Here is a 26,199-nt window from a genome sequence, read left to right on the forward strand (position 1 = left end):
AGATTGTATTTGTTGAAATAATGAATGAGTGAGTTAGTGAATGAGTGAGTGAGTGAATGAGTGAGTGAGTGAATGAATGAATGAATGAAAGAAAGAAATCCTTCTTATAGACATGGAAGTGCTGAAAGGAATGTACAAGTCCTTCTATCCTGTTCAGTGCTTGCTTTTGGAAATAATGTTGTCTGAGACAGGCTTTAAGAGTCCTCCGTGAGGCAGTTTCTGCAATTTATTATTTGTTGTGAAATTGTATTAAGTAGCTAAATTCCAGATAAGCGTAAAGAGATAACCATTGGTATACCTGAATTCTTCACTACTATCAAACATTGCTTGATAGCTAAGTGACCTTGTTTTGCCTTATCTTGAAGCCTAAGTGTTATTAAAAAGTTGCTATGATATATCAAAACAATATCCACATCCACATAAGTTAGAAATGATTTTAATTGGCATTTGGCATGAAATGTCATTGTATCATGAGGTACTAATAAAAGAAACTGCAGTGCTATGATACCCTGATCAGATAAGAAAGGCACTGATTGTAAAGCTTGTAATGGCGATTTTTTTTTTTTTTGCCAACATTGACCTTGAAGGCTGGTTAATATTGTTGAGCTCAGAAACCCAAGCAGGCTCCATGCTGTCAGCACAGAGCCCCCATGCAGAGTTCAAACTCACAAACCGTGAGGTCATGACCCAAGACAAAATCAAGAGTTGGATGCTTAAGCAACTGAGCCGCCCAGGGGCCCTTATACAACTATATATTCATATCAAGATCAATCATTGAAAAATTCCTTGATCTAAGTTAGGCAGACATTTCATAAAGTTATAGTAATTTCATATCAATAGGTAAGGCTGATAGTGCAAGAAAATACATTGTGACAGTCCAAGGAATAAGATAACATTCTACATGACTAAGATTGCTAAAACTGCAGAGGTAGACGTCCTCTGGGTCTGTGTGTGTGACATGAGGGGAGGGAGATGTGAAGAGGGGGCTCAGGTTCACTCAGACACAAGCTTCAATTGAGCAGGCAAATTAAAATGATTTACTGAGTATTATTCTACCAGGTATAGTACAGAGAATCGGATGACTGTAATTGAATACCAAGTTTGGGTTAAGTCACTTAATAAATTTTTCCTATGTCTCATTCTGGAGAAATCGCTTCTTCCTAAGCATCGGGACAGTAAACAGAGCCTTTAAGTACTGCCTCTGAGTACTCCTCAACCATGTACCCAGCACCTTTCACTGTCCCCCAAATGACTGGTGGGTGTTCCTGGCCAACTTTATTCATGCTGTATCTTTGCTTGGAAAGCTCTTCCTCTTTGTTTCCAGTTTTGTTTGGCTTCATTTGAGGAAAAATTGAAGGGTTACAGTCCTGAGTTCTCTAAATTATTTGGCCACTAATGCTCATCCTGCAATATTTACCAAAAATGTCACCTCCTTGGTGCCACCTCCCTGATTCTAAGATAGGATAAAAGAGCCCTTCTCTGAGGTCCCACTATGTTGTGTAGACACAGCCATGTGGCACAGGTGACATTAGTGGGGTTTTACTCATTGCTTGCCCCTCTGCCTTTCTCTCCACACCATGAGGCATTGGGGTCGTGCATGGATTCTCTCTACTACCCTGATGGTTACGGTGGGGTTTTCCTGCTCTTCTGAGATTTGGTAGGCAGTATTTACTGCATCCAACTTTGCATCCTCCTACGGTCCAGAGTTCTCTCTACAAGTCCTGGAATTTATTCAACGGTTTCTTTCTTTCTTTCTTTTTTTGTTTGTTTGTGAGAGAGAGAGAGAGAGGGAGGGAGAACATGAGCAGGGAGAGGGCAGAGAGCGAGGGAGACAAAGAACTCCAAACAGACTCCATGCTGTCAGCACAAAATGTGACTGGGGACTCAGTCTCACGAACCATGAGATCATGAACTGAGCCGAAATCACGAGTCAGACGCTTCACTTACTGAACCACCCATGTACCCCAAGAATTTATTTCTTTGTATCACTGGTGTCATCGTTCCTACCTCCATGCATCTAGTAATGATCCAGTGCCCAGACCCACTACTCAGTCCCTTCACGATTTTCTAGGAAAATAGTATTAACTTTCTCTGGAAGTTAATGAACTAATTAATGGTTTATCAGAGATGTGAGGGGTTTCCCGGAGAGGATCCTCAAACAAAACACAACAAACCTCCTTCCACCCAATCCTGAGTTACCTGCCTGTCCCCCTCTGCCTCTTATCGTTTTTTCCCCTTTTCCCCTTACAGCCATATGCCTCCCCAGACCTCACTCAAGGCAGCTCCTCTTAGGCAGAGACTCCACATTATCTCAGCTTTTATCCCTAGCAAGCTTGTTCCAAAATGCCCCCCCCAAAATGTCATCCCTTTAAGAGAAACTTTCAGACAACCCATGAATAAAATAATTCCTTTCATCTCAATTATAGATCTTATTCATCTTTGTCATGACCATAGGATCAAGATTTTTGTAGATTTAAAAAAAACAACTTTTATTGATTGTTATTGTCTCAGTTAACTCAGTCCCTGATCAATTTCAGGTAATTTTGAAAGCCTTCTATTTTAGTTATCCTTGCTTGTGATTTGAATGACTTCATTGATTGGTAAGCTATTTTAATTTACTTTTGTCCTTTACAGAATTCTTCTCAGATCAGAAGAGAAAAAAGATGGTGTGAAAACCATCTCTTACTTAGGAAATATTTCCCTAAAATAAGTATATTATTCTGAAAAATGGAAAATATCAAAATTCACCTTTAAGTTTATTACTAGGATCTTATACTAATAGAACTCAGTCATTGGAATGAATGAAAACCCAAAGGTCTTTGTAACTGGAGGTCGAGGGCAGTTTGACTACCAAAAACACTCAATATTGTAATGAGTTCCTCTTGCCAGCATTTAGGAGAATGTAGAATGGTGGCACATTGCCTTTAACACCCTAATTGCAATCTCAAAAATGATTTCCCTTAAGAACCTGAAAACAGAGATAGGTCTATTTTGTAAAAAAAAGACTGAAGAGGAACCCCAGAGCACCAGTAAATTAGAATTCATCTGGGGGCACCTGGGTGGCTCAGCCGGTTAAGCATCTGACTTTGGCTCAAGTCATGATCTCGCAGCTCATGAGTTCAAGCCCCACATCAAGCTCTGTGCTGACAGCTCAGATCCTGGAGCCTGCTTCAGATTCTGTGTCTCCCTCTCTCTCTCTCTGCCCCTCCCCTGCTCATGCTTTGTCTCTCTCTCTCTCAAAAATAAACATTTAAAAAAACAGAATTCATCTGTTAACTGCAAGGTTGAAATATTTCCTGGACAAGTCTGGGAGAAATACCCACGTTTTGTGTGGTGGAGATGGTGCCTTATGACTGGAGTGACCACAGCTGGACTATTTCATTGCACTCGCATGAAATTTGACATATTTTTGCCCTTTTAATTTACCCAGGATTTAAGCACAGGTATGGTACAGTGACAAGCCAATCAGAGATTGTGTGTTTGACATTTTAAAGCCCCTTAAGTCTCTGTCGCAGGGCCAGTTCTTGGTGCCTAAAAAGGAAGTCTTCACAGATACCACAAAAACTGCCCGCTGCACGTGGGCACAGTCTTCCTCTGCAAAGGAAGAATGATAAGACTGTGTGAATGTTCTTTACGGGCATTTCTGTGTGGTGGCGGACCAGGTCGTAAAATACTTTGAGGTGTGCCGTCTCCATTTTTGGAGGCAGCTTAGCAAAATGAACTGATCTCTGACCTGGAAGTCAGAGATCTGATTCACAGTTCCAGCTGTGCAAATTATTATCTGCATTTCTGGGCTCTGGGTGCCGGTATCTTCATCTGTAAATATGGGCAACACTACTTGCTTTGTTTTTAATGTTTATTTTGAGAGAGACAGAGAGTACGCGAACAGGTAAGGAACAGAGAGAGAAGACCCCAAGCAGGCTTTGCACTGTCAGCACAGAACTGGACACAGGGCTCCATCTCATGAATCATGAGGTCATGACCTGAGCCAAAACCAAGAGTGGGTTGCTTAACCGACTGAGTCACCCAGGCACCCAATACTACTTGCTTTCCTGTTCTTCTTTCCCATCGGTAGTTGTGCCAGGCCCAGTGCAGAGTAAATGCTTTCAGAGGAACCTGGGATTATTGCAGGAGGTTATCAAATAACATGACAAACAGCATAAGCTCTGGATGAAACACAGAACGATCAATGCGATTATATTACCCATGATGGCTTTTGCAGGTACATTCCTAACTCTACAGCTTGCACAAAGCCAGCATCACATTACAAGAAACTCTCTTCTGTGATGGACTTGGTCATTCTGTGACTGCAGTGACATTTCACCATGGATAGAGAATTTTGCATTGACCCATTTTGTTAGGCTCTGTCAACTAAAGCCAGGGCCACCATGTCTCCCAATTGTCTGGACATCTTCACAGTTTACCTCTGTTGTCCTGGCATAATTATTAATACCACCACCTGTCACTGACGAACATGCCCAAGTTTGAATAATAAACTATTCTATTGCCCTATGTGAGCATATATCATGATATTCCATCATATTTTGTATGAAGGAGAAACCAAGCATAAAACTAGAAAAATGTGGGGCTCCTGGGTGGCTTAGTCGGTTGAGCGTCCAACTTTCGCTTAGGTCATGATCTCGTGGTTCATGGGTTCGAGCCCCGCGTCATGCTCTGTGCTGACTGCCAGCCCAGAGCCTGGAGCCTGTTTCAGAGTCTGTGACTCCCTCTCTCTCTGACCCTCCCCTGCTCATGCTATCTCTCTCTCTCTCTCTCTCCTAGAAATAAATAAAACATTTTAAAAAATTTTTTTTAAAAACTAGAAAAATGGATATAGCTCTTTATAGTTTTAAACCTTGATCCTGAGGGGAGACATACTGGGAAGACAACCCATTCGTCTTATATCATTTCAGTAACTCACCTGTCTGTGCCTCACCAGCAATGTTTACTAACTCAGGTTATGTCTCAGTCAAGGCCTTAATTTCCTAGCTTGGAACTGCTTTCTGCTTGTCTGCAGGAAATCTGGTGTTCGACCAGTTTTCCCACCTGAAGAAATTCTGAGAATTCCCAGGATCTGCACTCAAGCACTCAATACATATTCACAAGACTGGCACTGTTAGCATTACCTAAACTGCTGGGTGTGTGCCTATTGGCAAGAAAGAACAGTCTTGGCCTTCAGAGAGGTCACCGTCTAAAGAGAGAAACAGATATTACTGTACTGAATAACTGTGTAGGGGGCAGACTGAGGAAAAGAACACAAATGAAGGGTCCCTGAAAAGGACCCTGAGAAAAAAGAATGACAAGTGAGGTAAGGAGAAATTCAAGAAATGGTGATATCATGGAAGCCAAGGCAAGAGACTATAAGGAAGGACTTGCCAAAAAGATCAGATTAGGTTAGTAACAATGGAAAAGTAGCCATTAGATTTATCAAATGGGAGGTTAGTGATTACCTTCAGTTTCAGTGAAGAAATGGTAAGAATTAAAGGTGTATTTGAATTGGTTAGGAAGGAATTATAGACTGAGTACACACTACATTTTTTTCTTATTTATTTTGAGAGAGAGAGAGAGAGCAAGAGCACACAAGTAGGGGAGGGGCAGAGAGATGGAGAGAGAGACTCCCAAGCAGGCTGCAGTGCAGAGCTGGATGTGGGACTTGATCCCATGAACCATGAGATCATGACCTGAGCCAAAATCAAAATCAGACACTTTAAGCAACTGAGCCACTCAGGCAACCCCCACACTACATTCTCAAGTAGAATATAAAAGGAAAAAGAGAGGACATAGGCCAAATGCAAGAATTTGTTTGGTCAGTATTTTTGGTTTTTTTGAGCAGGGTTTATGTGCAGTGGGATCCTGATAAACCAGCTCTCCCTTGGGATGGGGTTGATGGCCAAACCCCTGATTTATAGCTTTGGCTCATTGCCATGGTGTCAGTTCTGCACCATGGCTGATGTCAAGCTGTCAGCGTGATATTAGTGATGCAGATACAAGCAGAGACAGAATCGACCACAGCTCCAGCACACATAGAAGCCAGTGCAATGAGAGTGGCTGGAGCTCTGTGTGTGGAATGAAATCCTCAATAGAGCAGACAGAGGGGAAAGGGGTAGAATCAAGAATAAAAGCAGAAAGATCGATGTTGGGCAAGAGAAAAGGTATTGCTTCCAATGAGTTGAGAGGCAGAGAACTGAGTCGGAACAAATTCAGAGAGAGGAGAGGTAGTTGAAGGAGTTCTCATTTTGTTGGGCTATTTTATCTGTAAGATTAAATGAGGAAATGAGGGCTTTGCTGAAAGCGAGGTAGCTGTGGTTGGTACATAATACTGGTTTGGAAGGAATAGTCCAAATTGGAAGGAAACGTACACGTGATAGCTTACTTGGAGTTCCACCGATATTGTGGACCAGGGCTCTATCTTTAGCACAGGTAGAGGAACGCAGAAATAAAACAATTGCATTGTCCTTGGGTTGAAATTTTGCTGGAGAATGTGAAGGAGGGCAAGAATTCAGGGAAGCAGTGGATATTGACAAGATACTGTTTGAAGTGATGGGCTATGATGTCTAGGATGAAGAGTGAGAAAAAAATTAGAGCCAAGGGGAGTTTTTTAGACTAAAAAGAAATGGTACTTCTAAGAGACTGAAAGTCTTCATGAGACTGTAGAACAGATGTAGTAGAAATACAGAGTTGAGAGAGCTGAAGCATTGAGAAGTACAGGTTGGACAATATCACAGAGTAAACAGGCACGGAGATAAGTGAGTCCTGCATGGTCGTGACTATGACCGGCCCAAGTGGAATGGAAGGTGGGGACCATGACAACGAATAAGCGAGGGTGTTAGTCATTTGGAAGGACACTGAAGTAACCCAGGATCTTGAACTGGACATGAAGACTTTAAACCACGTGTGAAAATCTTTGTTGGACGTAGGAGGAACTCACTGAGTTGGCTGCCATCTGCAGGGAGCAATGACGTATAACTGAACAGTGCACTCCTTAGAAGGGAGCATGTGTTACAAAAAATGAAGAAATAGTACTTGTTAAGGTGGTAATGAAGAACACTAGCCAAGGGGTCCCAAGATAGGAGGAATTTTTTTTTTAATTTTTCCTTTATTTTTAAAATTTAATTTAAATCCAAATTCGTTAACATATAGTGTAATAATGATTTCAAGAATAGAATTTAGTGACTCATCACTTACATACAACACCCAGTGCTCATCCCAACAAGTGCCCTCCTTAATGCCCATCACCCATCTAGCCCATCCCCCCACCTACCTCCCCTCCAGCAACCCTCAGTTTGTTCTCTGAATTTAAGAGTCTCTTATGAGACAAACCATAGGCGTTCTTTATAATGAAGAGCCTGAACTTTAGAAAATATGAGTAGACACAGAGAAGAGCCCAGGTACAACAAAGGGGGAAAGCAGGAGAAGGCAGCTCTCTCTGAATATGAGAACACATAGGAGGGTTGTGCTTGGTTTGTGTGTATATTTGTTTGACTTGGTATAGGCTTGTTAGTTTCCTTTGATTTTCACCATCCACACTAGCATATTTGAAGAAGGTTTGTTCAGGAGATAGTTAGGGAGTGACACTTTCAGGAATGATAATTAAAATGTCTTCAGTTCCAGAAAGACATAGTGTTCTTAATCACCTTAATTTTGCCTGCATGAAAAGTTGCCATGAGTACAGCTTCCAAAGAGAGACAGAGACAGAGACAGAGACAGAAAGAAAAGGTCAGGGGTAAGATCTGAGTGAATCATGAGGTTCTCAAAAAGTATTTTTGGATTCACTTCTTAACTGCAAATGCTGGGACCCTGAATAAGGTTTATACACATGTTGGACCTATCTGTAGCTTGGTAAGGAAATAGCCACTGACTTCAAAGTAGTTACTTGTATTGACTTTGTAACGCTGGCACTGAGAAGGCATTGAACAGATTGTTTTTGAAAACCCAGAGCCTTGGGGCGCCTGGGTGGCTCAGTCAGTTACGTGTCAGACTCCGATTCAGGTCATGATCTCGTGGTTCGTGAATTTGAGCCCTGTATCAGGCTCTGTGCTGACAGCTCAGAGCCTGGAGCCTGCTTCGGATTCTGTGTCTCCCTCTCTCTCTGCCTCTCCCTTGTTCTCTCTCTCCTCTCTTTCTCCCTCTCTCTCCTTCTCTCTCTCTCTCCTTCTCTCTCTCTCCCTCTCTCTCTCAAAAATAAATAAACATTAGGGGCGCCTGGGTGGCTCAGTTGGTTAAGCGTCCGACTTCGGCTCAGGTCATGATCTCACGGTTTGTGGGTTCGAGCCCCACGTCAGGCTCTGTGCTGACAGCTAGCTCAAAGCCTGGAGCCTGCTTCAGATTCTGTGTCTTCCTCTCTCTGACTCTCCCCTGCTCACACTGTCTCTCTCTCTCTCAGAAATAAATAAAATATTTAAAAAAAAAAAATAAAAATAAACATTAAAAGAATTTAAAAAAAAAGAAGAAAAGAAAATGCAAAGTAGTGCTGGACATTTCAGTGTCACAGAGGGAACCTGGGCCCATTTCTTTGGTAGATTGAAATATTTCCTTAACAGACCGTTCCATCACCACTGCAAAATCCTAAAACAAAACTTAAGACAGATATACACAGGGCACCTGGGTGGCTCAGTCTGTTAAGAGTCCAGCTCTTTGTTTCAGTTCAGGTCATGATCTCACAATTTCAAGCCCCACATTGGTCTCTGCCCTGGTAGTGAAGATCCTGCTTGGGATTCTCTCTCTGTCTCTGTCTCTGTCTCTCTGTCTCTCTCTCTCTCCCCCTCTTCCTCCCTCCCTCACTCTGTCTCAAAATAAATAAATAAACTTTTAAAAAAATAGACATATATACACACACACGTTTCTCATTGTTAGTAAACAGTAACTAAACGTGGTTGATAGTTATTATCCATTGGTTAGAGGTTAGAATTACATTGCTTCAGATCTGAGAAATAACCTATGCAGTAAGGTCCTTGTGTGGCAAAAATTGGGAGTCAAGGTGCTTATACATTTCCTTTTTCGAGGTGTGGTTTACTCTTTTATGCCACCTGTCATTTCTGGCTTAAACTTTGTCCGGGAAATTCACTTCCACTGAACAAAGAACTGAGCCTCTTCCTTGAGTTTTATCCTTCCTCCTCTAAACTTGACATTCCCTGAGGCCACGTCCTGAAATGACTCATCCTGTCATTTACCTGTTCATTTACCTGTAGCTAAATGGTAGTAATCTGTGTTTAACTTCAGCACTTTATCAAGCGATCTCAGTTTATGTCATGTCGGCATATATAGCGACAAAGATTTCACAGGACAGGGAGGTTGATTTTTGTGCATGACTTTCTACGTCATTTGAAACATTATTTTGTGGACTGACAAGTAAATGGTATAGTATAGGGGAAAGAGGTAGTAACCACTATATTATTTTGCCAGAACTCTCGTGTTACAGTATCAAAAACTGTCGAGAAAAATAACAGTGGATGTTATGATGTTCCTTTCAAATAATAACAAAGCTTTAATCAACTGATAGATGGACCCACTCAGGATTGAAATGCACCTTTCAAGGGTGAAACATGACAAGTGGTTCATTGAACACTGCGCAGAAGGGAAATGAAGTATATATTTTCCAATCACAGTAGGAATTTTAAGTGAGTGGGATGGAATGAACTCGGTTGGGAATTCGAAATAAATTCAGCATGGAACGTGTCTCAGAGAACAAGGTTTACACAAGAGCTGTGCAAGCCTCTCGGCATGAAACATGACACTAGGTGAAATTTTCCTGGCATCTGAGAGCCAGATAGGGTTTTTGGAAAGTCCAGGGCTTAGACATTTGGTCAAGAGCTATTTGTTTGACCTCGGAAAGGAAACGTAGATGCTTATTTAAAACCCTGGGGCAGGAGTAATATTCCACCTGACAGATGGAGTTGTGCACACTTTCTCAGAAGGCGGTGTTTTTAGTTTGGTGTTTCCAATAAACTATTTTCCTCCTATTTCCATTTTTTCTTTCTCTTCATAGCTGCTTCATTGGTCCTAAGTAATTTCATATATCGCACATAGTAAAACTGATTAGGGAAAAAAGGGGAAGTGGTTTGAGAAGACACAAGAGTCCACTTCCAGTACTTCACAAGGAACCCCGAGTGGCAGTTTACCTACTTTCTTTTCAAAGCTATTTTCTCAAAGTCTAGATTCCCATGAGCTGGTAACTTTGCAGGGGAATCATAAAGGGGGACTAGCCTTTGTGTGCAAGGCCGAAGAAGCAATTGGTAACTAACAAAACATCCTTTGTAAGGTAAGTTCAGGTCAAAAAAGACTTCATCTGCAGAGTTGAACGACTTACCTATTTCTTAGGAGCACAGAAATACTGGGTGAGGTTGGGCTGCAGGTAGGTCCAAGGTACTGGACTTCAAAATAAAACAAATCCTCTGTGGAACACAGAAGAAAGGAGTAAGGGCAAGAATCATGGAAAAGATAAAGAGTGCAGGGCCGTGGATTAAATGTTCATGTGTAGAGCTCCAGCCATTTTCAAGTGAAATGATGAGGTGGGTGAGCTCCGGGAAAGCAAGATCTGTTGAATTAATAATCAGGGTTAGTGGATTGCACGTTCTGGGTTTGCAGTTGATTGGAGGGATGGATTTAGTCCCTTGTACCGCATGTTACACTTTCCCACTGTAAACAGCAGCTTGTGATTATTTAGCCCTCGTTTGCATTCAGGTAAAAAAAACCAAGATAATGCCCTGTAATTCAACAAATATTTGTTTCTCTGGCAATGACAGACCTGCCTGCATTACAGTTTCACGGGCAGTTCTACAATGTTTACAGTTTCCACTGCTTGGAGCTTTCTGTATATTTATCCCTGGATTAGACTCAAAGTAAGCTGATTTTATCAAACCACTGGGTAATTCTGACCATTTCATCTGGCGATTTTAGTACTGTATTGTTGCCGCTGACCTGTGTATGTAGGGAATTACTGGGTCACCAGCTCACGGAAATGCCTTTGGATTATGGACACACTTTGAGCATGTATCCACTGAAGGTAAAGGGGGTGGGGCGTGGGGAGAGCGTTGCATTTAATGCCGATTTTAGTTAAATAAAAGTGGGATTTCAGGCATGGCCCAGCTGTATCTTCTTAAATTTACATAGAAGTTCAGCCACTCCGTGCAGAAACAAGAGGTCTTTGAACAACTGAACATTCAGATGAAGCAAGCGTGTCCTTCAAACCACATCCTTCCTGCTGCCTGTGGGAAAGAGGTGGTATTTGTGTTGCTCTCTGAGCACATGCAGAATAGATCTGGGTGTATTTCCATAAATAAAAGGACATTGTGTGTGTGTTTGGCACCTGTGATCGCAAGGGCAGTTGATTGCTTCCGAAAGCTTTGTTCAACTCCAGGATCAGCAGGATTTTTAAACACTGAACTAGGAAGTGGGCACTAAAAATACATACACAGGAGACTTATGATAGCATTAAGTTTTGAAGAGCAGGGCGAGGACTTGCAAACTTTGTTATAGCTGTGTTATTACTCTAATTATTATGGTTCAAGGGAAGGGATTTGACATGTCGTGTATCCAACCTGCAGACTACCGAGCCATGTTGTACTTACTGCTTGCTGTTTCAGTGGGGACGGCCGGCATAGACAGAACATGGGCATAGGTTTTGCTGAGACGGAAAACTATACCCTGTTTCTTTTCTTTGCCCATTTTGTTCCTGCTCTGTTCATAGAGCCACTAGCCATTAATGATGTGGTTACTTATTTGGAGGCAGAGTAGCACCCAATCCAAAACAGGTCTAAAATAGAATTGAAAGTTGTATTAAAAATTAAGCTCGCATTATTAAAATACAATAGTAATGCTCTCATGCCCGTTTGCCTCCATCTTTCTCGAGGTGCAAATCAAGACCTTTCCATGTTGCAAATAAACATGAGCATATTTTAAATGCTCCCGACATTTCCAAATGCTGAATCCCAAACCTTAGTGGGCTTTGCTTATAGAGATATGGGAAATTTGAGTGGGTTTTTTTTTGGGGGGGGAGGAGACTTGTTTTGTTTGATTTTCTACTTTGCAATTCTGCAGAGCTTTTACTATAAAATTTATAGAACAGGCATGATTTAAAGAGAAAACAGGGGCGCCTAGGTGGTTCAGTCGGTTAAGCGTCCGACTTCAGCTTAGGTCATGATCTCATGGTTCATGAGTTTGAGCCCCCCATCAGGCTCTATGCTGACAGCTCAGAGCCTGGACCCTGCTTTGGATTCTGTGTCTCCCTCTCTCTCTGCCCCTCCTCTGCCTCTCATGCTCTGCCTCTCTCTGTCTTTCAAAAATAAATATTAAAAAAACATTAAAGAGAAAACAAATCCTTATGTAATTCAGGTTAGAAATCATGAGTGTTAGGTCTCCTTCCACATGATCAAAGAGGTCATCTCCTTGAATATAATGAAAATAAAGACAAGTATTAGCCCCTTAGGTTTATCTGAATGCAGTGTTTTTTCGGTGTGAATACAATTTCCTTCTTTAAACATCCCTGCCAGAGAGTGATTTTGTTGAGAGGCAGTGTGCACTTTTTAATTTAATTTTTGTTTTATTTACATTTGACTGAAATAGATCTGTGAGAAAAACATTTATTTATTTAAAGGAGGGTCTCCATAAATTATTATAATGTGCAAATTATGTATTGTGACATTTAAAATAATTATCATTGTATTCAGATTATCCAGTTAAAGGAGCACTCGCTTGAAGGATGAGGAATGTGTCAAAAGCCCAAACGCTGCGCAGTGAGATGATGCCTATTTCTCAGAAAACTGAGCGTGTTTTAGTTCTTAAAACAGACACAGTAAAGGAGCTCCTGTCTAACTCTGTGAATGAAATTCTCTTTAGAGGGAGCGCTGAATACAGAAGATGAGATTAGTGATCGATGGAAAAGAAATGTCTTCTCCGGTTCATCTTGCAGGTGGACTCACCTTTGCAGCCACTGCAGACAGTTCTGCTTAGATCGGAATCCCAGGTATTTAAGATCAAGTGGGGAGAAGCACATTCAATGATAGGCATGGCAACGAACCTTAACAATGGTGTTTTTACTGAATAATCATTAGTGTTTTCAGGGCTTCTAAAACAATAGAGAGACGCATAACCCATGGGTGATATAAATGCATTTTATTAACAGCAGTACAAAACTTTCTTACTGAAAGTCAAAATAAGAGTTTATATTTTAATGGAGCACAGAAAAACTACACCCTGATAGATCAGGAAAATGAAAAAGATCTCTTACACACTGTCAGCCCCAATGAAGAACATTTCACCGAAATGGTTCCTATATTGAAAATTCTTCATGGGATAATCAATATGTATCATCTCCGCACAGCATGCAAAACACAAAACAAGAAGTGCATATAACCTGCCTGGGAATTGTATGCACCTGTGTGTATTACATGCACTCACGAAACAATTGGAGAAAGATACACACAAGACCCCAGAAATGTAAGAGTGGAGCATGAAAAAAAAAATAAATATCACAGAAGGTGAGGGAGGGAACCAGAGTTGATACAGGGAATGTCCAGGACAATGATTTTTATAATGGAGTTTGAAAATGGGCAAAATTTGTCCCCTCAACAAACGGTAGGGAGAGACATTCCAAACCATGAAATCCTAGAACAAAAAGTGAAAAATCATTACTTTTCCAATTCACATTCAGCTTTTGGTTCAAGGGACAAGTATTTAGATACAGCGCAACTTATTTGATCTTCTCCTGCATAAATCATTCCATTTCTTTAATGTTCAAGCCAAAGTCTGTGAAGCAATATAACCACTTGGATTTTGCCAGGAGATTTATAAAGATGTACTCGCCTGGAAAATGCTAAAAGGATTGGCTGAAACCAATTTTCTTCCACTCTTGTGAAATGTGTCTTTGTTTCAGTCATGTTGACTTGACAGTTAGCAAAACAAAAAGAACTTGGTAGATATGTTTCTTAGTGCCTATTGGCAATCCACACCTACCCACTCACTTACGCCCAATTAGTTACATGAATAGATATTAAAGCTAGCTGCCCCCTTCCCAGTTTAAGTATTATTTTTATCAATCTACCTGATCTTTTTCCCTTGCAGTGTAACTGGTGACTTTGGTTGAGTCATTCAACGTGTCTTGCACTTAGTTTTTCTTCATTGAGCTCTTACTCATGAAGCACACTGAGCAATGCAAGTGCATTGTCTGTAATGCAAGTAGATTGGCATTAAGAATCTTCATTATTTAAAGTAATAAATATAATACATACAGATAATACATTTAATTCAGAGCCAACCATGTAAGCACGAGTGACATTCATGATGATCATTCAGCTGAATTCTTTCTTGCCTGGAAAAGCTATGCACTTATAGTGAGAACATTCATACTCATTCAAGCACACATGAGTGTGCTTTATTGAACCTCATATTTCTTTTACCTTGGCATCTTAAATATGAGTACATACTTGGTAGATATAAAGTAGGTGTCACTTAAGAAATTATTTTCAAAAAAAAGCTTCAGAGGGAAGTAAAAGCCAAACTAAGTTCTGACTAGTTAATTTGCTTTGATTAAAGATTGACAATTCCTCACTGATGTGTATTTTGTACTTGATTAGCCTTTGGAGTTATGGACACAAGAATTTACTCAATATCCACTGCCTTCTGCCTCTTACTTCCTCTGTGTATCATGAGAGATTTCTCTGGGTTGCCTTAATGATGGTATCTGAATCTGCTTTCATGAGGAAGAGGTCATTACTTCAATTTACTGAGCTATATATAAGGCATCATAATTCAGCTATTTGCCAAAAATACTAAATACGTGAAGCATTTCACTTCAGTAAGCATACAACAACAGTACCTCAGTCATTTCTATAGATACTTTATTATGAGGATACAATTAAGTAGTCCTTAAAGTATAATCAAATACCAGCTTTTATTTTTTAAAAAATGTAATATATCAGTATTTTTTGCAAGGTCAATAGTTTGCATTCTCTTTAATAGAGATGATTTTCTTATTCATTTTGGACGTGTTATTTTCAACTTTATGTTTAAAACACATAACGGGTTGTGGGGGCTGGCAAATTCAACCATTAGGCAAATGTGTATTAAGCTCCCCGGCAACTGTTACTAAACCATACTTCCACAGCTTGTAGTAATGATAGCTCACATATATTGAACAGTTTGTGTACACAGGGCAGAGTTTGGTACCTCATATGCTGTACCTCGCTAGACCAGTCCTGTAAAACGTAAAGTGATTAAATATGATCCCTGCCCACTGGGGCAAATTGCATGAGATGTTTCTAGAACTAGATTGGGACTTGCTGTGTTCAGCGTGACTGACCCAGGGCTAATACACCACTCAGCTTCTACTGATTCTAGAATGTGAGTCCCCAGGGTACAGACCAGCATTTTGCTTCTCACAGCAACAATTAAATTGAATGCCCAATTGTGGAGCTTGTCAAAAATCCAGAGACTGTCACCACAATAAGTCAGGAAGCAAACTCCATTTTATAAACGGACATATTTTGGTCCTTGGTTGATATTCACTGAAACCTAGCTGCACAGTCTCTGGTTACTTTCAAGTATGGTTGAAAGCTCACAAATCTGGCTTTTTGTCTCTCTGTACATCAGTACCGACCAAAGTCAGAGGTCTTGCCGTTGTGGCCATGCTGTAGATGTTGGGACACTGGAACAATGTCACTTTGGCGAGAATGTTGAGTTAGGAGGATATGAATACATTCTGGTCCTTATCAATTTACAGAAGTATGCCCTGAGCTCTTGGGGGAGTGCACTAAGTGTAATTCTTTTTATCAAGTCATTTGCTGATAAGACATATGGCAAAGCCCAAACAGTACACCTGTGCAGTTGGACTTGAAAAAGGAAATAATTTCTCCCTGTATTCTTCAGATGGAGTTGTTTTATTATCACAGTGTGGTAGTGGTTCAGAGTCAATTTAGAATTGTAAATGAATGAGTTACAGTCCAGGGTATGCCATGTATTTAGATGTTTATGCTTTGAAGTTTCTAACCCATTAGAAGTTTGTTCTCTGCCTACAAAATGTGCATACCAGTAGAGCTTTTGCATGGATTCAGTGAGGTCATTTGTGGAAAGGGCTTAGCATGGTCCCTGAAACAAAGAACATATTCAGTAAATGCCAGTGTTACAATAGTTCATAGTAATGAGTTGCCAGTCTGGCATTTTCTCCATACGGATGCTGCAAACATATCTCAAATAGAGCTCCTTCATCTTCCTCCCCTGATCCCCGTGTTTCTTTGTGTCACATTTCAACTTTTCACCAAATCCTCTCAGCTACGAATTCTAGTAAGCTTACTCTTGCTTATCTCCCACAATCAGTTACCAAAGCTTGATGATTTTACCATCTAAATATTTCTCATTAGGGGTGCCTGGGTGGCTCAGTTGGTTAAGCATCTGACTCTTGATTTTGGCTCAGGTCACGGTTCATGAGTTCGAGCCCCACATCGGTCAGAGCAGAGCCTGCCTGGGATTCTCTCCCTCTGTCTCTCTGTCCTTCCCCTGCTCACTCGCTCTCTCTCTCTCTCTCTCTCCCTCTCTCAAAATAAATAAAACTTAATGTTTTAAAAAGAATATCCCTCAATCTGCTCTCTTTCCTGCATTCTTATACCAGTGCCTTAGTTCAGTACCTTATCATCTCTGGACCTGATTACTAAAAGCAGTCAGTCATTTATTCGCAGGTGCAGCCCTGCCTGACATTCCCTCATCACCTCCTCCCCTAGCAAGTCCTCCACGGACACAGTGATCCCCATGATGCCCGTTTCCATTTTGTCTAGCTACTGTCTGCCTCTCTAATGTATTTTCCTTCTCCAACATGCTTTGCACTTTGGAAGTTACTCAGGAAAGGAGTTCCTACAATTTCTTTGCTATAAGAAAAATTCAAGCTTTACCATTGCCTGGGGAATAATGATGCTCTATTTTCTTTGCTTTTGTGGTATAGTATAGGACACTTTACCAAATAATTATGCCGTTTTTTCTACTACCATTGCAATGACATTGAGGCTTGGAAAATGAATATTAAGTAAGAGCCTAAAATTAATAAATTACTGACGACTTGTCTTCAAAATATTTAAGTTTGAATAAATATGTTAGGTAGAAATGTTCATACATAAACTAAACTTGACTATGCTTCTCCTGGGGATACAGATATACTAGAATAATTTTTAAACTATACTAGAGTATAAATTCTTTGTATACTGGAGTAATTCCACCCTATGCAGGTTGATGTTCTTAATTGATTCTTGTTGTTGGACGTACAAGTTGTTTCTCTAGATGTTTTCCCTTTTATGTCAAATGTCTCACCCCATAAATAATACAGTTGCCTCATCTATTACATTTTAAGCTTCTTGACAACAAATGAACTCTTACAAGTGTATGTTCCCACTGTGCTTAGAAAAGGCAAAACACTTTGTAACTAATCTGTCAGTGGTTGTTGCCTGACTCATTGAGGTCAGATAATTAATTTTCACTTATTTAACAAAAAGTTATGAGAGCTTTGCTTCCTGGCTAAATATTTTAAAAAGATTCCTTTCTGGGGCGCCTGGGTGACTTGTCAGTTAAGTATCTGATTCTTGATTTCTGTTCAGGTCATGTTCTCACGATTCATGAGATCGAGCCCTGCCTCTGGCTCTTCCCGAAACCGAGGAGCTTGCTTGGGATTCTTTTTCCTTGTCTCTCTCTGCCCTCCTCAAAATAAATAAATAATCTTAAAAAAAAAAAGAAGAAGAAAGAAAGACTCCTTTCCCTAAAATCTAGCCTTGAATTTGCAAACTATTTCAGGGGATAAAGGTGGATTGGATTTATTTTTTAATGCTGCTAGTTTGAATTCAAATGAACAAATGTGTAGCTTGATTATTGAAATGAACACATCTTCCCCTTTTTAAAATATATTAAGCAATATCAGTAAATATTACTAAAAACACTGCTGTAAATGTCTTTAAACTCTTTCAGTACTCCCACAGTCTAGCACAGAAGTCAGCAAACTACAGCCAGTCCTCAGCTAAAATCCTCTCTACTTGCCTGTTTGGTAAATAAAGTTTTATTGGAACACAGCCAAACTCATTCACTTGCACATTGTTCATGGCTGCTTTTGCCAAATGGCAGACTTGACTAATCGCAGCAGAGGCTGCAAACCAGATTCTCTTGAGACCTTTAATGAGAAGTTTGCTGACCACTTATTTAGCATATTATCTGTTGTAATTTTTTTTGTGTCTAGATGTGGTATATTAATAGGTAATTTTGGTGTATCGTAAGTAGTTATGTTTTACGTATGTGTTAAAATAATGTTCACATTAGCACTGAACTTTTGTATTAAAAGTGATGGTAAATATGTAATGCCCATGGAATTAATGTGCATATTCCTAAACAAGGTTTCATTTATTAGCCAGCTAGGGGTTTTTTTTCCCTATTTTCTTATATTTTGACTGATTCTGATTTACCTTTTAAAATGTATGACTGCCATAGAATTTAAACTATTAAAATACTTTCTTTATCTAGAGAGTTCCAACCAGGAGACTGTACCAGGTTAGGGGGGACAGAGCTCATCTTTATGGCGTCAAATATTATTTTCCTGGTTCTCTACCAGACACATGCAGGAATCTATTACCAAGCGAATGTAAAATCCTGGACAGTCTCTTTTGGGTTTTCCTTCTGCAAAAACAAACATGACAATTAATGTCTTACCGAGCCAACTCCAAGAAATGATGTGCTCATGAAACTATGTGTTTGTAAAGAAATATGACCAATTTCTTATTTATTATCACAATGCCTGATAGATAGCAGTGCTTATCGGACATTTCATATCTAGATTGAATTAACTAGTCTAAATTAATAATGTTGCAGTAGGGAACCTTCCAGAACAATAGTTAGAAGTATAGCCTCTGGAGTGAGCAGCTCCACGTTTGGATACCGGCACCGTCACTCACTACCTTGGTCACTTCCCACACGTTATTGAAACTCTGTGCTACCGTTTTCACCAAGTTCAACTACAGTTACCTCACAGCTGTAGCCATCTGTACAAGAAGGATGATGACAGTGTCCACGTCAAAGACCCTTGGTGAGGATCAAATGGTAAAATTCAAATAAAGCTCTAACAATGAGCTTGGTACATAGGCAACTCTCTGTAAATGTAAGTTATTATCATGTTTTAATATAAACCTTGAGTGAAGAAGGATAGCCTGTTCTGAAGGTAATTCTTCCTGGAAGGTCTTCATCTTCTGTTCGGATATAATTGTCAGAGTAGCTTTCCCCTGACCCCCCAAAAATGAGCATTAAAATGTTCTCTCGTTTCAAAACGTCAGTTTCACGATTTCCTTGCCAACTGAACCTTCAGAGTGAGGCACTCTCTCTGACCTTTTTTGGCATCACCAATTGTTTAAAAGTCTCTATTTAATTTTAAAAAGCTTTTGTGCTACTTTTCCTTGATGCTTATTATAGGTTTGGAATCATGTGCTATAAAAAGTATTTGGCTGTATGTTCTTTTATAATGAAAGTAATTTAATTGGGCACTCTGCCTCCACAGATCAGCAAGGGTCAAAATGGCTTTTTTAAAAACAGGAGAGAAGTAACACAGACGGGGAGGAAACAAAAAGCATCACCATTTGCTTTCAGCACTGAGGTATGCATGCTTCATTAAGGCCAACGGCATGGCGAGTCTCCCATGTTGGCTATTTGCAAACCTGTCCCACTGACAGACAAGTTCGCCACATGTGTTCTCCTAGAGCGGACAGCCAGTCACCCCACGTCGGTTAAGTTTGCACCTGCCCAAATTTGACAATGCCAGGAGAAGGGCACATTAAACACACTATGCCAGATACACTCGCTCACTGTTTTCTCAGGAATTCTTACTTCTTCCCAAGATTCCTTGTTGAACTTTCCTAAGATTACCCTTGTCACTGCAAGAGTACAAGGAAGAAATGCCTCTCTTGCAGAGGGGACAGCCCCAGCCAAATAATTTACATAACCTACTTCCTTTTCTCACAGTGTCAGCAGGATTGACGAGTTCACCACCTCTCCCTCTTACTGATAAGGGTTTCCCATAAGTGGAGCAAACACTGTGCTTCTCTCAGAATGGACACACACTCCGTGTCATCCCCACTCAACAGAAGCTAAACCTAACGTTAGTGGTCATGGTTGTGCGCCATTTGAATGAGATTAGGACATAAGAGAACAAGATCTTGGGGGTTCTGAGGAAAATCCCGAGTTTGTGACTCATGTAACATTAAGATAGACATAATCTATGGCCAACTCTCTAGGAAAGGAAGTAATGTAGATACAGTGGTGGGGAGGAAGCTAAATTGCCTGGAACACGCCCATGTCCATCTGTCAATATTCCTGGCTCAGTTTGGTCGTGCGAGTCTTTCCAATCTTTTCATCTTTGTTCCATATTTTATGAGAGCAGTTCAGTTAAGGATTATGTAGACTAAGTTGCTCTTCAAAATAATTCAAATAGCACTAAGTGACAAGTCTATATAAAACGAAGCAACAATGTTATATTCCCTTGTAGTTGAAGGCAGGACATTTAATGGAATAATCTAGGCCTTTTCCCTTTAGCATGTTCCCAAATCAGAATGGAAATTTTTGGCACAAAGTCTCTGTTTTTCATCCTAATTTTGACTCAAGGGTCTACTAAGCTGTGCATCAAGCAGACAAGGTCTCTGCGGTACACACACACACACAAACTTAGAGGCAACACACTCACATATCTCCTTCAAGCCATCAGAAGGACTATCACAAATAGGTGACACCAACGTGGATTCATTCATTCAGAATATTCTGAGTGCTTCCCGAGTTTAGACCAGCAATTCTCCAAGCTGTGGTCTGTTAAACTATGTGTGTTTTCAAGGCCCTCTCAGGGAGTAGACCAGGTCAGAAATTGTTAGGTTATAATAATAAGAGGATGTGCACTCTGTTGACATTCACACTTGATGGTGTTAAGTCAATAGTAAGTAAAACTGCTAGTTCCTTAGCAGGAATCCAAGGAGGGACACAGAACTGTACTAATCGCTGCCATTCTTCACTACTCCTTCCCACACATTTTTCACTTAAAAACATTTGTGTTGAAGCATTTTTTTTCTTTTTTGATGCCACTTAATGTCGCTAAATCTCTATCCTTCAGTACACAAGATGTTTAAATATTGAATATTTTTAATATGTGTGAAGTATGCACGAATTTCTGTTTCATACTGAAGCGTGATGTTTGTCTTCAAAGAACATGTGTGGGGCCCCTGGGTGGCCCAGTTGGTTAAGTGTCTGACTCGATTTTGGCTCCGGTCATGATCTCATGGTTTGTGAGATGGAGCCCCCCATCAGGCTCTGTGCTGACAGCAAGGAGCCTGCTTGGGATTCTCTTTCTCTCTCTCTCTCTGTCTCTCTCCCTCTTTCTGTCTCTGTCTCTGTCTCTCTCTCTGTCTCTGTCTCTCTCTCTGTCTCTCTCTCTGTCTCTGTCTCTCTCTGCACCCCCTCAAAATAAATAAATGAACTTAAAAAAAGAAGAAGAAGAGCATGTGTGCTTGTTTGAGATGCAAGCTGAACTAACCATTTTTTTCGTGGGCCCCCATGTGTTCTTAAAAGAATGACTAACAGATAAACTCAGGTTATTCAGACTTGGGTATTCTACAGCTATTTTCTCAATAATGAATAAAATGGGCTGTTACTTCAAGGAAAATACTTGAATGCTTGTTGCCAGTGACAAAATTATATCCACCATTGTGAGTTTGACAGCTTTATAGTATTCAAAGAGTTTTCTGATAAGATGGTTTGATATTAATTAATGTGATTTTTGTATTATATAATGAAACATGTTGAAATTTGGAAGATCTGCATAATTCAGTGAACCAATGTTTGTTTGTTTTTTTTAATGCAAGAGTCATGGGTGAAGAAAGATTCAGTTAAAATACGAACGATTCAAATATAAAGTGTGAAAATTTTATAGAGATGGTTTTAGATTCTGCATTGCATCCCGTATTTAAGAAACTACTACTGTTGAGTTTGAGTGTATTTTCAAAGCAAAATATCCTCAAGTATCGGAAGAAACTATTAAAATACTGTTCTCCTTTCTAACTTTAGATTTGTGTGAAGCTGGATTCTCTTCATATATGTCAACTAAACAATATAGCTCATAATACATTCAATTCAGGAGCCGAATCAAGAACTAGCTGTCTCCTCTAAAGCCAGACATTAATGCAACTTGCAAAAATGTGAAAGAGTACTGTTCTCACCAATACATGTTTTGCTATAGAAAGTACAGCCACTTTTCAACAAAAATACATGACTTGTATTAACATAATTGGCTGCCTTCTAGAAGTATTGTATTGACATAATTGTATTGACATAATTGGTTTTTTTTAAATTCTCAGTTTTAACTTTTCATATGGTTAAGACTGATACATGCATACCCCATACTCAAAAGGACTTTGGTGTACTCAGTAATTCAAACAGTGTAGATAGGACTCGAGGCCCCAAATTTTGAGATGCAGTGTCTTAGGTTTGGGGAGTGCAGCCTTAAAGCCATACCCTTTATCTTCACAATTTTGTAGCAGTAGAACAAGCAAAACAGCTACTTCCTTTCATGTGACACTGAAATAGAAGCTCTGTAAAGAGACTGTGGGAAGAGAGGCAGGACTCATAACTCACAGAGTCATGGGGAAGGCTGGCTTGCTTGCTTACTTTTTTTTATTTTATTTAAATCCAAATTCATTAACATATGGTGTAATAATGACTTCAGGAGTAGAATTCAGTGATTCATCGCTTACATATGACAACCAGTGCTCATCCCAACAAGTGCCTCCTTACTGCCCTTCCCCCATTTAGCCCATCCCCCACCCACCTCCCCTCCAGCAACCTTCAGTTCACTATCCGTATTTAAGAGTCTCTTATGGTTTGCAGAGAAAGAGAAAGAGGGAGGGGTGCAGTGACTGTGAACGTATATGAAAAATGAACATTTTCTACTACAAATCTGCTCTTTTTAAATATCTGGCAGCATTTAGATAATTTAAAACATCTTAATTTTGGTTTAGATTCAAATGTATCTTTTGCCAGCCATTTATGGTTTATAAATAGCCATTAAGATTTTCAGCCTCTCTGTTTTCATCTTATTTTTCCTTCCCTTCTACAGGGAAGGCTTTTTAAAGGAAATAACAATGTATCTGAGTCTTTAAGTTTATCTGACTCTTGATGTTCATCTGAATCTTGATATTCAAGTTCACATTCTGACGATAAGGAGAATGTGGGCATTCTTGGAGACAGAACACACTGTTCAGAGAAACTGGTTATGAGAGAGCATGCTATGTTCTAGAAACTGCAAATTCAGGTTGCATGAGTGAACCACAGTGCTGACACTGGAGCAGCAGAACTCACACATGGTTCTGACCATGGAGGAGACAACAGAAACATTCCCATCCTAGGAATCCAACTCTAGCAGTACTACGGAGACTGTCGTAGGCATTGAGAAAAACTGGCAGTAGCAGGTAGGGGCAGGTAGAATGAAGAGATGGATTTGATCCATGTTAGTGAGATCCAATTTATAGCACTTGGTAGTCAACTGAATGCAGAGGACAATGAAGAAAATAAAAAATCTATAACTTTAAGTTTTTTGCTTAGGTGGTCAGATAACAATGGTGCCATTCTTTGCATGAAAGAAAAAATGAGGGAAAAATTGGAGAAGGATGATGTTGATCAATAGACTTTAATATTTTTGAGCTGTTTATTGACTGGATCATCAAATGTAGAGAGCCAATGAGCACTTGAATATGCACCTCTATTAGGAAAAACACAGAGGCTGGAAATAGAGATGTGGGTGCTATCGATACAGACACATCTACTGGATCCATGGCTCTGACTGAGATCATTCAGACATCAGCATAGGATGAGCACAGAGCAGGGCTGAGGATTTGGTGTCAGAGAGCTACACACGGCAAAAAGGACTATATTGCAGATGATGTTGGCTATTTTAGTGACTGTTGTGTTACTTAGAAGAGTTTCATTTTCAACCTTCAGTTTCTCTAAGATTGAGATTAAGATCCCAACTGGTGATCCCAACTGAAGACTTAAGTGGTTGATTCTCTGTCACAGCTGGCTTTCACATGCTCTCAGTATATGTTGATATTTGTATGCATTCTTGCATATGAGTAAGATTAAAAGAGGGAAGAGAGAAAGAGGGAAGGGTGCAGTAAATGTGAATGTATGTGGAAACTGAACATTTTCTAGTACAAATATGATCTTTTAAATATCTGGCAGCATTTAGATAATTTAAGACATTTCAATTTTGGTTTAGATTCAAATGTATCTTTTGCCAACCGTTTATGATCTATTAATAACCATTAAGATTGTTCCCTCAGAAACACTTAGAAATCTTGTGGTGCCTGGGTGGCTCAGTCGGTTAAGCATCCAACCTCAGCTCAGGTCATGATCTCACAGCTTGTGGGTTCGACCCCAAGTCAGTCTCTATGCTGACAATTCAGAGCCTGGAGACTGCTTCAGATTCTGTGTCTCCCTCTCTCTCTGCCCCTTCCCCACTCATTCTCTGTCTCTCTCTTTCTCTCTCCTTCTATCCCCCTCTTTCTCTGTCTCAAAAATAAAAGTTACAAAAATTAAAAAAAAAAACAACTTAGAAATCTTTACTGTTGTGCTGGCCTCAATGGTCTGGTAGAAATGCTGGTCCAAAACTGAAAAATTAACCAGTAATTAGCTATATGTGCTTGTGTTTTATGTTTTAAATTGTAATGTAAAGTGTAATTAAACCACTTTATGAGGATTATGGTTTTAGAATATAAAGAGTAAATGTAACCAGTTAGGTTCAAACACACTTAGCAACCTTTACATTTGAATCTTCTAACAAAGAAAAATCTCTGAGTCCTGAAAATGATGACATAACTATGGGACACAGCTGGCTAAAGCAGAAGACTTTCTTTCACTTGGTTGGCCCTTTATCCACATACAGATGAAATTCAATGATTCACATGAAGTTGTCTAAAACATATCACATTTATATAATCATGGTTAATATTTCATTTCATTTAATTAATTGCTGTAACTTCATCTAAAAAGAGAAACAAATGTCCTTCTAACATTGCTTACATTCTTAGAAGTGATCTTTTCCCTCCAGATGTCTCCAGTGTCTTAATGGCATTTTACTCAAAAAAGATTTTATGTCATCTTACCCTTTCATCATCCATTTTTCTGGGCATTTAATCATGTTCACCAAATTCTTCCATTCCCCCTAGCTCTCTAACCTTTTTGAGTTCCTTCTCTGTGGCTTGTAAACCCGAACCATACCACCAACTACCTTAGTCAGCCCTGACCCAAAGTGGAGACTCAGCCCAGCATCAGCATCTGGACAGCTCCCTGAGTATGCAAAGGAGGAGAAGCCTCCTAGGGCGAGAGAGATGCAGAGTAGAACAGAAATGAAGGCCCCCAGCGCTTCTCTGGCTGTCTCAAAGACTTATGACAAATGGAAGGAACTGAATCAAAAATTTAATGATAGGCACATGGCTACTTGCAGGGTATACTTGGCATACACTATGCATCCAAGAAATACTGTAGTAGTAGTAGTAGTAGTAGTAGTAGTAGTAGTAGTAGTAGATAATTTTCCAAGTAGAGAGTCTTAAGTTAAAGACTAGCAATAAATCCCTTATTTGCTATCACCTCTTTAGATGCATACAGAGGTAGTTTCATCACAAAGCACATTTATTTTCTTTTACAGGAGAGAAATTGAAGTAAAATTAAAGGGTGAGGACTGAAGAGGAGATTGGGATGAGGCAAGAAGTAAACTCAAATATTAGTTTAAGTATGGCTTCACTCTATTTTCCTTACATAGGAAAAGGTGAAAGGAAGTAAACTCTTACTAAGTATTTCTGATGTGTTAGTCAATTGGGCCTCAACAAACCTTATTTCGTTAAATCCAATTTAAGATAAAGCTTTTTCTCTCTTGGACTTCTTTGTGTAAGGTATTAAACTGAACTGAACTTGGTTCTAGATGTTGCAGATCCAAATTCTCTTTTTATTTAAGCAGGAACTATTGTATCCCGTAGACTGTCCACACTTTTACATAATGTGAAAAGTGCCTGTCAAGTGTCAATTATTTTCATCTGTGACATGACTATTACCTTCATCTCTCACTCTGCGAAGCTCAATTTTGACTCATGAAAGAAAACTGCCCTAATTGCAATGTGCAACCCAAGAATTCAGATTTTGGTCTTTAAAAATCACTTGCCA

At 39.8% G+C, this 26,199-nt stretch overlaps 1 protein-coding gene across 3 annotated transcripts in view; it reads left to right on the plus strand.

Moving 5' to 3' along the window:
- The window catches only part of CHRM3 (cholinergic receptor muscarinic 3), a 367,085-nt gene that overhangs the window by 164,630 nt on the left and 176,256 nt on the right, over positions 1-26,199 (plus strand). Inside the window, exon 1 of one of the 3 annotated variants that reach the window (XM_077751888.1) lies at positions 12,903-12,961. The exons of the other annotated variants lie outside the window; for them this stretch is intronic. The gene's annotated coding sequence lies outside the window, so the exon portion shown is untranslated. Of the gene's footprint in view, positions 1-12,902; positions 12,962-26,199 lie in introns of those variants that run through there. 3 annotated transcript variants of the gene reach the window in all.

This window comes from Crocuta crocuta, unplaced genomic scaffold (genome assembly GCF_008692635.1).
Source record: "Crocuta crocuta isolate KB4526 unplaced genomic scaffold, BGI_CrCroc_1.0 scaffold694, whole genome shotgun sequence".
In the NCBI taxonomy this organism is placed as follows: domain Eukaryota; kingdom Metazoa; phylum Chordata; class Mammalia; order Carnivora; family Hyaenidae; genus Crocuta; species Crocuta crocuta.